Source organism: Convolutriloba macropyga, chromosome 9, assembly GCF_964194025.1.
Source record: "Convolutriloba macropyga chromosome 9, txConMacr16.3, whole genome shotgun sequence".
Taxonomy (NCBI): domain Eukaryota; kingdom Metazoa; phylum Xenacoelomorpha; order Acoela; family Convolutidae; genus Convolutriloba; species Convolutriloba macropyga.
In genome coordinates, this window is record NC_134476.1 from 17,176,473 (window position 1) to 17,192,938 (window position 16,466).

Consider the following 16,466-nt stretch of genomic DNA (forward strand, 5'->3'; position numbering starts at 1 on the left):
ACCAATTGTCAATATCCCAGTACCCAGACTACAAAGAAAGAACTCATTTCATTTTAATGCACAACCAACCACAATAAATGCATCACAGCATTATCAAGAGAAAAATCAACAACTGTTAAAATGACGGCGCAGCATATATCAACCCCCGCTAGACAATTAACTCGAAACAGTTAAGCTATGACATGCACCGCCGTCTTATTATTTTCCAGAAGCTTCAACGCAGACAATCTCTACTTTAGTGAAAGGAAACAAATTAATGATATAACCACGAGAGGCTCAGTTCCTATGCAACAGTTTTTAAGTCCAATTGGTTGTAATGACTCTAAATAGACCAGAGAAGATTTTTCTAATTGCTATGAGAGCAAATATGACAATGACAGCAGGCCTAAACGAAATTGATTTGCAATTTCACGAAAAAGATTTTACAGTGGATCGCAAGGCTCAAAGGCAATAATCGAACCCACAGAGCAATGGTACTTTCGTTCTCAAGCAGAGATAAGAAAAAAAACTGAAAAGCTTTTTGCCCGTAGTTCCGAAAAAACTTTCGATAATCAGCAGCACAAAGCAAAGCTAAAGTATCCTTAAAGTTATTACACGATTGTTGGGAGAACAAACTAAAATAGTAGCTCTAAGAATAGAAGAGCTGACAATATAAGCGTTTGTTAACAACACGCCACACATGAGAACTACACAAATCAATAACACTGTCTTTAAAACTATTTATTCACAATTAGAAGGAACAAAACTAAAAACATCGCAAATGGTAATAATGGAAGTCCCGTCAGTTACAAATAAAGTCTGAATTGACAAGGAAGAAAACACGATTCAAATTCACAATGCTGAGAATCATCAATTCGCATAGTCAACCTAACAACACGCACAACCTCTATGGAAATGTCTCCAAAAGAAGAACAAAACCTGGACTCCATAGTACAGACACAAACAACCAAGGGATAAAAACCCAAATGAATCGGCAACTCTTGAAACCAATTCGACCTTTTTGGATGATAGAACAATGTTTAATCACCGTCCAACATTAATTACTCAAACCCCGCAACTTTGAAAGAAAATAAGTATCCCTTAAATTTTGTTTGAAAAATGCTCTCGGTCTGCCAGCAGGATCTCAACCTTAACTGACAGTAGACCAACTCGCCAAGTAGATATAACACATTCTCCTGAATCGGAATTTCACTGAAGCTATGAAAGGAATTCAAAGCCAACCAAATACACATGTAGCGTCAAACAGCATTAACCAGTACAATACCGTTTTCAAAGTAATAGTAGAGAACGCAGAAACTCCTCTCGCCAAAGAAGTCCCAGCAGAACTATCCCCGGGTCGAGGTTTTATCAAAAATTAATGTAAGATTAGCGGTGCATAGCGGTGAAAAAAAATTTTTTCACCGCAAAGCGCCCGCATCTTTTAGCGTTGAATGCGATGAAAGCGGTGAATTTTTGTAAGCTTTGTGTTGAATTTAGCGGTAAAACATTTATTTTCACCGCATTCACCGGATTTCTTACAAAAAAAAGAAACTGCCGTACAAAGGTTCGAACCACTCACCTGACGCATGTCACCAACTACGTATTCCGCTGCGCCATCTGTCACTTCCTTCATAAATATTTCCTGTGAATTTAAGATAAGCGTTGAATTTAGCGGTGAATATTTGTAAGATTTGCAATTTTAGCGGTGAAAAATTTTTTTTCACTGCATTCTGCTGGAAGCGGTGAAAAATTTTTTTCACCGCATTCTACTGGTTTCAGTGAAATTTTTTTTTTCACCGTTTATGCGGTGAAAAAAAAATTCACCGCTTACATTTTTTTTACGCATTCATCGCATTCAGCGCAAATCTTACATATTTTAGCGATTTTTCACCTCGACCCGGGTCACTCGATATCACTCAAACAACAACTCCAGAGGTACAAAAACCAACGTCTTTCAACCACCAAATCGAGCGCGTACACCATATACAAGACGACAGAGCTAGTAAAACAATAAGGCATCTGTTCCAATTAACAGACCTTGAGTGTGGGATAACAACCCATTTGAAATCGGGACTCAAACTGAGACATAGATTTTGTTTGGTGCTGTAGTCAAAAAAGCCGTAAACAATTAGAAACCATCATAACTAGAAGAGACACAAAATACTGGGTTGGAAGAATTTGGACAATAGCTGAAGTCCGGCAGATTTTTCTGAGAAACAGGATCCTCAATTTTTCCCCCTTTTTGAAGGGAGACACTCTCGTGCTCTTTGATCTACTTACTAAAGACCGAACCCATAAGCATAAATTGATTCACAAATCAATTGTTCTAACCGTTATTTGCTGAAAAATTGTTCTAATGCGAGTCATATGAAGAAATTGTCTTCAGAAGTTCATTCACTCCATTTCATCTTTGGTCAAACTATCTGATGGCGTTGATGTCGTACAAATCTTTTGGTTATGAGAGCAGAAATAATTCACGCGTGTTTTCAGAAGTCACGATTCACCATTAACCATTTGCATTGACCCATGCGGGGTATCAGATGATGGATATACTGTACCTTTATTGGCTAAATGAAGACAAAATAAGAAATCATTCACCTCCCAGGCTGAGGTGCCAGACCGAGAGTCGATATGTCCGCACCGTCCCAGATGGAAAGTGTCTACGTCCAGACCAACCCAGACGGAAAATGTCTATGTCCAGACCGTCCCAGACCGAAATTGCCAATGTCAAGACTATCGTGCGTTCAATACTTTTAGTGCGTTCTTCGTGCGTTCGAAGTTGAATATCTCCAGACCATCCCAGACCAAAAGCGTATATGTCCAGACTTTCGTGCGTTCTTGTCCAGACCATCGTGCGCTGCAAATCAGATTCGTGCGTTCCAAAAGCAAAGATATGGTGCGACCATGTCCAGACCATCGTGCGTTCATGTCCAGACTTTCGTGCGTTCACCAGACGGAGACAAAAATTACATCTTGTGGTACAGTGCTATTCCTTGAAGATGAAGGAGGCAGAGGGTTTTTAAAATTTGATTATTTTCATCGTGTCAACTTGTTGTTCAAATTGAACCAAATTTAACCAAAAAATTTTTGGATTAGTCGGTCTGGAAAAAACTTCGAAAAACGGAAATTTGCGATTAATTCAAATAAAGTATTTAACGCGTTTATGTCGGACCAAAGGGTTGCCCAAAATGAATCAAATAAATATGGGGTGTTCCTAATTTAAACTGAATCAAAATCAAGTAGAATTTTTGCATCAGCTTGCCTATGAAAATTTTTTTCAAACGGCAATTTGCTATTTATCCAATAACGTATTTATGAAATAGCTTTATTTATCAGACAAAAGAGCTGTTTAAATTCAAACCATTCCAGACTATACTGAGTTCAAAAAACACTATCTACAGACTTTCGTGCGTTCAAAATTGCCTACGGCCAGACGTCAAATTTTTTGATATTGTTTGCCTAGTGTGGTACGGTTGTACCATAATATGTAAATTTGTACTTAATTGTGTAAGTTGTCCTTGTCCTAGTTAAAAGTCTTAAAAGTCACTCGCAATTATATTTCACATCAGTTATTTTTAACGCCAACTATAAAGTCAGGTTTTCAGTTTTTGATCATAGTTTAAAATTTGTTAATATTTATTTGCTTAACTTAATTCTTGAAATTCAGTTGATCTCAATCTACTCAGTTTTACACTCAGAATAGTTGTAACTGGAATCGAGATAGAATTCCACGTCATCAAAATAAAGCTGCATTTGCAGCACTAATGTCGAATAGAAATACAAGCGGTATTTCGACGATTAGTAAATACAGTGGATTCGCACCTCGAATCCAACATCAATATTTTACAATGTACCCGTGACTCAATTGCATATCTCCAAAGTAAGAGGTATCACATGGCCCAGTCGGCAGTCAAAGAACGTGCTCTTCTTGGAATCGAACCTTTTTGGGAAAGACCGACTTTAGAATCAGCATTGAGATGGGATTGTTGGCAGATAAAGTTGAAGCTGGCTATCTTTGCTAAACAGGGTATTTCAATTGATAATTTCCGGGAAGATCCACTGAACAAAGTTACCCTTCCTCCCGAACCCATCTACGAATCAAATGTCGAAAATAGCACGGCTCAAAGCGAAAGAGATAGCCAAACTCGGAATGAACAACTTAAGAATACATTGCTCAATAGGTGTCAAAAAACTGAGCTAACAGGAATATTGTGCGGTGATCAAGCCTGGAAGTTTTGTGACAACAGAGCTGTCTCGTTGACCTATCTTAGCCTCGGTATGGAAGGACGTCGAATATTTGGTTCCCAGGAACCAACTATTCAAATAGATATGATATCTACAAAGAATCTTTGGGAGAGTTTGGATCAGGTATTCACGAAACAGCGGAAAATAACTTTCGACCGTTATACATTTCTAACACAAAAACAATTGAAAGGAGAACCTGTCGAAAAGTTCTACGGTTGTCTCCGCGAGCTGTCCTTGAATTGCGATATGGGCAGTCACGAGGAATCCATCATTCGGGACGTCTTTATAGCGAATATGCAAGACGGTGAGATCCAGAGAGAATTGTTAAAAGAAACAAGATTGGCTAAAAAGGCTTTGGAAGTGGCAATGAATATTGAAATTCAAAATCAATCGAAGACGTCAAGAACTGCTATTCACCAGAATGCAAACGAAATCACGACAACATCCATCAACAACGTACAAAGCTCTTGGAATCGATCTCGACCTGTGACAATTTCATCAAACCTACAATCTGCACTAATTGTGGCTCGGGGTAGTCAGCTCTTCATTGTCAAAATTATGCTGATCTTGGGAAAAATTTCAAAAACTGCGGAGTTGCAAACCATATTGCAAAAGTATGTAGAAAGCCTAAACAACATCTAAAGCCAAAGCCCAGAGTAGACAACGTTGACGATAAAAACTCCGAGGCAGCGACGGTGGGTACTTCAGCAACTGTTGGAGAGCAGGTCAATCTTATCGATAGATTGCTTCAAAAACACAGTATCTACGATGCAAACTACGATTCTGACTATGATGACTTTGATGACAATTGTGTTGCAACGATCTCTACTAATGAAAATATTAGAGAAGTAGAGCCAGTGAATGTAAACATTTACATCGGGAATAACAGTACAAAAGCTTTAGTGGTTCCGGGAAGCGTTTGCACTATCATTAATAAAAATCTTGTGAATGCAGTAGTGTCGGATTGTAAAGAGAGCTTTTGGGTACAATCACCAGAGATGAACAAACTTAAAACTTTCTAAAATGGCTTAATCAAAACTCTCGGAGTAATCAAGACTTCAGTCAAATATAATGATTGGGTAGCTACAGATGTTAATGTGACAGTTGTGGAAGATGGCCATAGACCAATAATTGGACGAGATCTCCTCTCACAAATGATCTCTCACTCACTCAAACAAAACTTGTCTCAAATTTTGATCATAATCAATGTTTAATCAAGAAACAGATAGCATTTTCCAGGTCTAATCTCAAGACTTGGTAAATCGTTCAAACATTCAGTTAAATCTATGTTCCATAAAGACTTTACACTTACACAACGAAAATGATGTAGGGTCCCAATTAGTCTTCAACCCTTATTTAATGAAGAGCTTAAGAAACTACTCACTGAAAAACACATCATAAAGTTAAATAGTTGTTCTGATAAAAATTCCATATCTCAAATAGTTATCTCGGTAAAAAGAGATAAAACAGTTAAATTGGCCCTAGGCTTTTTAAAATTTGATTATTTTCATCGCGTCAAATTGTTGTTCAAATTGAACCAAATTTAGCCAAAAAATTTTTGGTATAGTCGGTCTGGAAAAAACTTCGAAAAACGGAAATTTGCGATTAATTCAATAAAGTATTTAACGTGTTTATATCGGACCAAAGGGTTGCCCAAAAAGAATCAAATAAATATGGGGTGTTCCTAATTTAAACTGGATCAAAATCAAGTAGAATATTTGCATCAGCTTGCCTATGAAATTTTTTTTTCAAACGGCAATTTGCTATTTATCCAATAACGTATTTATGAAATAGCTTTATTTATCAGACAAAAGAGCTGTTTAAATTCAAACCATTCCAGACTATACTGAGTTCAAAAAACACTATCTACAGACTTTCGTGCGTTCAAAATTGCCTACGGCCAGACGTCAAATTTTTTGATATTGTTTGCCTAGTGTGGTACGGTTGTACCATAATATGTAAATTTGTACTTAATTATTTAAATTTTCCTTGTCCTAGTTAAAAGTCCTAAAAGTCACTCATAATTATATTTCACATCAGTTATTTTTACCGCCAACTATACAGTCAGGTTTTAAGTTTCTGATCATACTTTTAAATTTGTTAATATTTATTCGCTTAACTTAGTTCTTGAAATTCATTTCTTCTCAATCTACTCAGTTTTACACTCAGAATAGTTCTAACGGGAATCGAGATAGAATTCCACGTCATCAAAATAGAGCTGCATTTGTAGCACTAATGTCGCATAGAAATACAAGCGGTATTTCGACGATTAGTAAATGCAGTGGATTCGCAACTCGAATCCAACGTCAATATTCTACAATGTACCCGCGACTCAATTGCATATCTCCAAAGTAAGAGGTATCAATTGGCGCAGTCCGCAGTCAAAGAACGTGCTCTTCTTGGAATCGAACCCTTTTGGGAAAGACCGACTTTAGAATCAGCATTGAGATGGGAACGTTGGCAGATAACGTTGAAGCTGGCTATCATTGCTAAACAGGGCATTTCGATTGATAATCTCCGGGAATATCCACCGAACAAAATTACCCTTACTCCCGAACCCATTTACGAAGTAAATGTCGAAAATAGCACGGATCAAAGCTAAAGAGATAGCCAAACTCGGAATGAACAACTTAAGAATACATTGCTCAATGGGTGTCAAAAAACTGAGCTAGCAAGAATATTGTGTGGTGATCAAGCCTGGAAGTTTTGTGACAACAGAGCTGTCTCGCTGACCTATTTTAGCCTCGGTATGGAAGGTTGTCGAATATTTAGTTCCCAGGAACCAACTATTCAAATCGATATGATATCTAAAAAGGATCTTTGGGAGAGTTTGGATCAGGTATTCACGAAACAGCGGAAAATAACTTTCGACCGTTATACATTTCTAACACAAAAACAATTGAAAGGAGAACCTGTCGAAAAGTTCTACGGTTGTCTCCGCGAGCTGTCCTTGAATTGCGATCTGAGCAGTCACGAGGAATCCATCATTCGGGACGTCTTTATAGCGAATACGCAAGACGGTGAGATCCAGAGAGAATTGTGAAAAGAAACAAGATTGGCTAAAAAGGCTTTGGAAATGGCATTGAACGTTGAAATGGGCATTCAAAATCAATTGAAGGCATCAAGAACTGCTATTCACCAGAATACAAACGAAATCACGACAACATCCGTCAACAACGTACAAAGCTCTTGGAATCGATCTCGACCTGTGACAAACAATTTCATCAAACCTACAATCTGCCCTAATTGTGGCTATGGATGGAGAAATCTTCATTGTCAAACTTGTCCTGCCCATGGGAAAAATTGCAAAAACTGCGGAGTTGCAAATCATATTGCAAAAGTATGTAGAAAGCCTAAACAACATCTAAAGCCAAAACCCAGAGTAGACAACAGAGATGGTACTATCTCCGAGGCAGCGACGATGGGTACTTCAGCAACTGTTGGAGAGCAGGTCAATCATATCGATATATAGCTTCAAAAACACAGTATCTACGATGCAAACTACGATTCTGACTATGATGACTTTGATGACAATTGTGTTGCAACGATCTCTACTGATGACAATATTAAAAAAGTAGAGCCAGTGAATGTAAACATTTACATCGGAAATAACAGTACAAAAAGCTTTAGTGGTTCCGGGAAGCGTTTGCCCTATCATTAATAAAAATCTTGCGAATGCAGTAGTGTAAAGAGAGCTTTTGGGTACAATCACCAGAGATGAACAAACTTAAAACTTTCTCAAATGACTTAATCAAAACTCTCGGAGTAATCAAGACTTCAGTCAAATATAATGATTGGGTAGCTACAGATGTTAATGTGACAGTCGTGGAAGATGGCCATAGACCAATAATTGGACGAGATCTCCTCTCACAAATGATCTCTCACTCACTCAAACAAAACTTGTCTCAAATTTTGATCATAATCAATGTTTAATCAAGAAACAGATAGCATTTTCCAGGTCTAATCTCAAGACTTGGTAAATTGTTCAAACATTCAGTTAAATCTAGGTTCCATAAAGACTTTACACTTACACACCAAAAATGATGTAGGGTCACAATTAATCTTCAACCCTTAGTTAATGAAAAGCTTAAGAAACTACTCGCTGAAAAACACATCATAAAGTTAAGTAGTTGTTCTGATAAAAATTTCATATCTCAAATAGTTATCTCGGTAAAAAGAGAAAAAACAGTTAAATTGGCCCCAGGCTCAAAAATTCTAAATAAATCTATTCATAAAAATAAATATCAGATGCCAAATATAGACAATTTAATTGACGAATTTAATTCAAGAAAATCTAAATAAAAACTCTTCACATGAAACAGCATAATTTTCAACCTTGGATTTGAAGTACGCATACAGCCAAAATAATTTGGACCCGGGAACGTCTAGGCATTGCAACTTTAATATCGTTAGTTGCGAGGGTACGTGTACATATCACTTCATTACGGGATTTTACGGGTTAACTGACATGCCAGCAGCATTCCAAAAATTAATGGACTATACACTAGTTGGACTAGATATTACCCCCTGTTTTCTAGATGATATCATAATTGTCAGCCGCGACTCTAAAGAAGATCATCTAAAGTTAGTTTATGTGTCTGAAAAAATTAGACGACAATAATTTGAGAACTAATTTACCTAAATGTCTTTTTTCTAAAACCAATATAGAATGGTTAGGCCAAAAAATTACTCAATCTGGAATCGAACCACTTGAGAATAAAACAGCCGCAATTTCAAATTTAACAGCACCTAAAAATTTATAACAATTACGATCATTCTAAGGTTCTGTTCTTTGTCGCAGTAAGTTCATCCCTAATAGTTCAGAATTATGTCATCCCCTGAGACCCTTGCTTAAAAAGAATACGAAATTAATTTGGAATAATGAGCTTGAAGCTCATTTTCAATTGATTGAAAATAAAGTCGCAAATGCAACAGAAAACACACATTATAAACCACACTTGGAAACCCAGATCAAATGCGATGCATCTAGAGCTAGATTAAGCGCAGGATTAGGACAGCGTTCACCGACAGGTTGGCATGCAGTAGCATTTGCGTATCGTTTCCTGAGGAACGTTACAGTATCAATGAATTAGAATTATCAAGGTTTGTGCGGTCTGTAGATTATTTTAAATATAATTTATTTGGAAAATCATTCACAATTATTACAGATCATCGAGCACTTCTTTCAATATTGAAAGAACAACGGTCTAACAAATCTTATAATAGTGGTTTAACCCGTTGGATGGATCATCTCTTACTCTTTGATTTTAACATTGAACACATACCAGGCGCAAAAAAGGGGCTGGTAGATTATGTTTCCCGCCAACCAAATCAACAAGCAAAAGTTACAAACAAATATGATGAGGAATTCGCGATAGCAACAATTACCCGCATTCGTGACGCGATTGCAGCAATTTATGTAAATACCAAACCCCAAAACTGCCAATCACAGCACTTTAGCTGCGTCAATCACAAACATTCCACGCGTGCCTCAAATCCTCACTCAACAAATCATTCCAAATTGCTTTCTGCCTTAAATCGTCATACAACTCAGTTGCTTCTTGATAATACTGCAAACGCAATACAATTCCACTTGAATTATAATTCCAAGATGAGCAGCCCAAAGACAAATCCTCAAGCTCCACCAACACATACACCCAGCAGAGTAACTTTTCAATCAACGCCGAATTCGGCAGTCAATTCCACCTGCTCCTCCAATGACGGACAAATCTCTCCAAATCTTGAACTCTCAAAGGAGGAAGTCTTTGAGAATAATTTAACCCAATTATTCACTAAAGGCTTCCTGGAGGTACTGACAAGCAAAGATGCAGTTTTAAAGGAGGTGAGAGACTGCATTCTCCAGAATGATGCGAAGATATGCAAGGAAGTCAAACCCTACCGCTACTCATAATGGAGGGATCTGCATGTACGATCAGGATGTGTCTGCATCTACGAACGCGTAGCAATCCCCCACTCAATACAAGATGCAGTACTTGAGTCTCTCCGCCTCACACACCCCGGCATTTGAGGTATGATTATTCTTGGACAATATGCATTCTGACCTTATATGCATAGAGAGATTCAGAATAAAGCTGCATAGTGCAACCCTTGCAGTGATATTGGTAAGAATCTAAAATCCGTTGTTCCAGCGTCAAAATGGTAACCTTTAGTCAATTGTTCCGAACCTAACGGAGAATTACAGATTGATTTCGGAGGTCCTAACACAAATGATAAAGATCAAGATATAAATTTCCTCGCATGTATTGACCGTTTTTCTAAATACCCTACAGTAGAAGTTTTTGATGAAGCTAATGGACCCAAGGTAATTAAATTTCTAGATGAATATATTCAAATACACGGTGTACCCCGAAACATTAGATTAGACCAAGCACGTTGTTTAATTGGATATAAAGTGAAAAATTTCTGTAAACAACTTAATAATAACATTATCACTGCTCCTGCCAACGAACATAGAGCTATTGGATTAGTGGAGCGTTTGCTGTAAACCAAAACCATTAAAAGGCGTCTAAGCTGCATGAAATTATATAATAGAAACAATACATTCACACTTAAAGAAGCAATAAAGTCAATAGTATATCAATTACGCATATGCAAACAGAAGACAACAAAGATAACACCTTTCCAAGCACATTTTGGAAGAAAGCCAAATACACCACTAAATAATATTAGCACAACAGTAAATTCGTCGAATTTGTCATATAAAAATGTTCTCCATCACTATTTAGACGCTGATACAGTCCCAGTGGAAAACTTTCTGGACAATGTTGGCTTGTTGACTGGTGACTGCAGCGACATTCTGATTGAGGAGGCTATGACAAAAGCTCAAATAGATGCAGGCAGGAGGTACCGTGCAGACAAAAACAAATCCATTTCTAGATTTCTCATTCTTCCGAAACTGAATATCCCCATACCGCAAACAGAGCAATCTCTTGAGCTCAAACTAACTCGAAAGGTTTCCAAACGATCTATGAAGGATCTGAGAGAGGCCTCTGGGAGACTTTGTCTCCGGGTAGCACAGTTGTGAGGACGCCACCAGCAACCACTGTTATTCAGGAACCTGGCGTCCCTGAAGTCACAGTACCTAATAGCGACATTTCTAAGTTCGGGACTCGTGCAGAACGCAACACTGAACTTTAGCAATTTGCACAAGGACGTCCCCTCCAGTATAATAAAACGACTGAGGAAAAGACCGCTCAGCCCTCTAAAGATCTAAAGAAGAAGTATCGGGGAGACATCAAGATTCGACACCGCCCAACAGAGACTGACGTTGCTTCTGGGATCTCCTCTGCAAATAGCAACATTCCTAAGGCCATGTCTTCCTGAAAGCCAAAGAAACCTCAAACAGGGTCACATCGCTCACGTCAATCTTCGGTAAACCTCAACACCTCGAATGCCTCGTCAATTGCTGCGTCATCAGTCACCTCCTCCACCGCTTCTCCAACAACTTCTAAGTCGAAACGGACTCCAAAACTTCACTATTACTTCGGCTTCGAGAGTTCAGTTTGCTCCGTCAGCGACAATGATTCCGTTCCGTTGCCAAAACGACATAAAACCACGAATCCAGTAATCGAGACGGTAATTTAGGAAGAAGCACTACAACCACCTGCAGTTGATACGTCATTCGAATTGCCAGTAGTTAGTCCCACATCATTGGCATTTGGTCCCCGGAGGAATATGATTACAAAAACTATGCAAGAGAAGTCAAAATGAGCGTCTTTGACGCTGAAAGCCAAATTTGAACACAGCAAAAACTCATGTTTAATTCACAAAACTGAATAAATTCATACAATTATTTAATTTTACATTTTAATTTCATGTTGAAGCTTATTTCTAAACTGAACTGTTTTACATTTCATTATAATGAACTCGGATAATAATAAAGTGCCTTTATTTCATTTAAATTTGATTTGCCCCTCAATTGCGCAATATCTGATGTTTTATGTTTAATGTTCAACGTAATCATAGCAGATTTTCATTCCATTTCATTTAACGTGCATAGTCTTCCCGATTCCTGTGCACTAAATCGGTTTGGATTGTTATTGTTCAAGTTTGTCTTTAAGAGTACTATTTATAGTAATCAGTGTATATGTTATTAATATTATAAAATTTTACACTTCTGCAGTTTAAAATTTGTCGAAGTCGTGGATTTGTGGTACGGTTGTACATAATCTGTAAATTTGTAATTAATAATTTAAGTTGTCCTTGTCCTAATAAATGGTCTTAAAAGTCACTCGTAATTGAATTTCACATCACTTTATTTTACCGCCGACTATAAAGTCAGGTTTTCAGTTTTTGATCATACTTTTACATTTGTTAATATTTATTCGCTTAACTTAATTCTTGAAATTCAATTGTTCTCAATCTACTCAGTTTTACAGTCAGAATAGTTCTAACTGGAAACGAGATAGAATTCCACGTCATCAAAGAGAGCTGTATTTGTAGCACTATTGTAGAATAGAAATACAAGCGGGATTTCGACGATTAGTAAATACAGTGGATTCGCACCTCGAATCCAACGTCAATATTCTACAACGTACCCGTGACTCAATTGAATATCTCCAAAGTAAAAGGTATCACACCTAGGAAAGAAATTAGATGTTTGCTTTGAAATCCGAATTTGATAAATCCGGTAACCATTTTTTAATACAAAAATCAGGTGTGAAGATAAGTAAAATTTTTTCTCGAAAAAATTTGGGTTGAAAATTGGTCACTGACTTATTGAGTTAGTTAGTTACTATATGTATCAAAACTCCATGCCCTGCTCGGTTAAGTTGAAGTCATAAAATCCCTAACACAATTGAAAAAAACATTGTTCAGATCAAACATTTATCAAAATAATTTATTCTAAATGCATGTGAAAATTTACGGATTCCGACCTCACTTACATCTTTTTTTGGTTAAAATTTTGCAGCTGATTGATTAGATTGTAAAAAACTTTCCCAATAACTGAGTGAAAACAGAATGAAGTGCACCGATAGGTGACTTTTTCCGTGGTGGTCTGGACAAAAAATTTTGTGCCTTTGACTCCTGGACCTAGCAGGCCTAGGACTTCAGCAGTGAATAAATGAGTAGTAGTGAAAATATATGTATTTTAACGGGGGAGTTACAATACCGGCATGGCCTTTTTTTAGGTATCCTTTTCGAAAACTTGTAAAATTTCTTGAAAATCTTGTTTCTCGAGGTTGGCAAAGACTTGTAATCTTTTTTGAGAATTTGGTGTTGTGAGAGTGGGGGAACTTGTAAAATTTTTGGAAAAAAGTTGGTGCGGTGAATGAGTGAAACTTGCAAATTTTTTTGAAATTTTTGCAAATTTTTTACAAAGTTCTGATCTTTTTTCTAGTCTAATGAGGCTAATGAAGGACTGAAAACGAAAGTGACTAACCCGATGGAATACTGAGGTAAGGGAAGAAAAAGATAGTTTAAATTTGATAAATTTTCGTTCCAATGTAAGAAAATTAATAGTTTTGCGAGTCTGAGACCGCACAAGTGGTGTTAATTTTATGGGTTTTATTGCCCATGTGTTTGAATTAACAAGCAAGTGTGAAGTATTGAAATTGGAAGTTTGTTGAATTTCAAGCCTGGAGAGAAGTTTCAAGTACAGTTTCGAACTGAAAATAGCGCATGAGAGTGAATGGGGGACAAAATATCGTGAAAATTGACTGAAAAATTGAAGAAATTGGGGTCTAAAATTTGTCTGAAAATCTGCTAAAAAAGTGATTTTATCGCTTTAATACTGTGTCGGGAAATGCTTGATATGGGGGCCAATTGAATTTTGGTAAAATTACGGGTTGAAAATAGTTTGAGTGGAGCGCTTAAGGTGTATTTTTGATTCCATTTTGCGTCAAAGACAGACAAAATTTTGGAAAAAAACTGCAAAAGTTGCTGTTTTTCGGTAGTAAAAAAGTAGAAAAAAATTGTTTTTCGCCGCCAATAAGCATTTTTATACAATTTAAAAACTGTTAAAATATGGTACGAGAACTTATGTCAAGGAATCGGGTTCATATAAAATATTATTTAGTGATAATTTGTAACTACATTTTTTACAAAAAAGTGAAAAAAAATGATGTTTCGTGGCCGAAGAATGTAGAATAAAGTAATGTTTCTTAGTTGAAATGCAATTTGCGATGAAATCTTGTCATTTTAACAACTTGGCGAAACAAATAATAGTGATTAACTGGGTGCTGGTTATTTGTTTTTTTTTTTGTTATTTTTTATGTTTTTAGTTAAAACAATCACTATTTTGCGAACCAAATGTGCTAAAATAGCTGATGTCCAATTGTACAGTATTCAGAGTACAAGGTCATTTCAAATAATTGTGTCGAAATTTGGGATAAATAAAGGGTGAGAGATTAAGAAAAAAAGGCATGATTTGGACAATTTTGCCGGCGATTAACTCATTTATGTATCTTTGAAGACTTCTTTGAAGTGTTCATGTATGACTTCACTACATATTAGACAAAACTTGGGTGTGGCAACTAGGCTGAGTTTGAGTTTGAGTTCCATTTTTAGCATATCTTTGCAATCGACCATGTAAAACCAAAGTGAGGAAAGTTGGTCTTAAATAGTTTTATTGGTATTGCATTTTCTTTGCGATTCAATTCAATGCAAGCTGCATTTTTTAAATTCCTCCTACAGCGTGTTGATACCATTAAGAGTGTATTACTTGTCCACAACGGAAACAAAGCTATGACTGAAAAAATTTCCTTTCACGATAATAGCGACTATTTCTACGAAAAATATGAAGTGCTTTTATGCTAAAATTTGATACTTGAAATAAACTGAATGATTTGAGAATTCAATTATAAAATAGCCCAAAATTTGTAAAGTCAGCTTCACAAAAGATTGTCACACACTCAACAAACAACATCAACAAAGGAAAAAGTTTGATTTAGTTTACATAATTGAGATTGATTCATCGTTTCTTTGGTGCAAAACACTTGCTCACAGGTGGAGTCGCAAGGCTTCCACTGCTCGAAACATCATCTGGTTTGTTTTCAGGTTTGTTTTCAGGTGTACAGACAATTGTATCATGAACCATGGCAGGTGTTGGTGGTTCGCTAAAAAAAATTCTGGGCTCTCAATATCTGGTTTAATTTTCCAAATGCATTCAACCAGTCCAAGATCTCTCCAGTAGCCCTCTTGATTTTCATACAGCGGGAATTTTTTCAGGTTATAATCGTAAATAAATTTTTCGTACTCCCTCGTCCAATATGTCTGGGTCGAATACTAACTCTCTGATATAAGAAGTTACAAAATCAAGCAAGTATTGAGCTCCTTTCATAAGGCACTTCTCAAGTCGAAATGACTGAATAAAAACAAAAATCACAATAGGCACAGCCATGTGATTTACTCTAACCCATTCATCTAACTGACAGTCCTGCTGTACAATGATAACAGTCTGTTTTCTGTAAGTCTCATAAGCAATTGTTCGGCTGTCAGGCGTCGATTCCGCCTTTAGAATGATGGCTCGAGGAGGCATTAGAATTATTTCATTGATTATAGCAGAATTTTGCTAATCGAATTGAACAATAGCACTCTGTTGTCAAAATCCAGGAACACTTCTGCTAAATAAAATTTGGAATTGAGCAAATGAAAGTTGAAGCGAAAATTAGGAAATGAAGAGTTCAGTTATAATTCTAAACTAAGGCGTGTTCATTACATACACAATAAGAACAGCATATGCTAGGAAAATTCTTTTACTGCTTCCTTATCTTGAAACAGTTTCAAAGGAATTTGCTTTTGTATAATCATGGTTAAGTATGGGCTTAATAAATCAAATCCCATTTTGTCTGTTGTTAATAAATTGTTTCCGCGTCTCAATGGCCAATAATCCATTTTCTTATATTCCCAATCATTTTATTGCGCAGCCAGGCTAGGGAAAAGAAGGTATGCGTCTTGAAAAACCAATTGTATGCAGAAACTGATTGAACAAGATCCACGAAAATTATTTATCGGTTTCATCAATATACCTAAACAACAGTGTAAGGTCAAATTATTTTCTGGCTACAAGTGCATGTTTTAGTGAAATTGAAGGGTTTGATTTCGATATAGCGCTAAAATTGAGGCCCCACGATGGTATTATCGGCATAGATAATTCTTCAGTAGATAAATACTTGAAAATCTCAAAAGCTTTACGTTTGCACGCTATTTTACACGACGCAGGTGGTTTCATATACAAAATATATAACCAAGGACCTGGCTACTCTTATATGCTTCCGTGG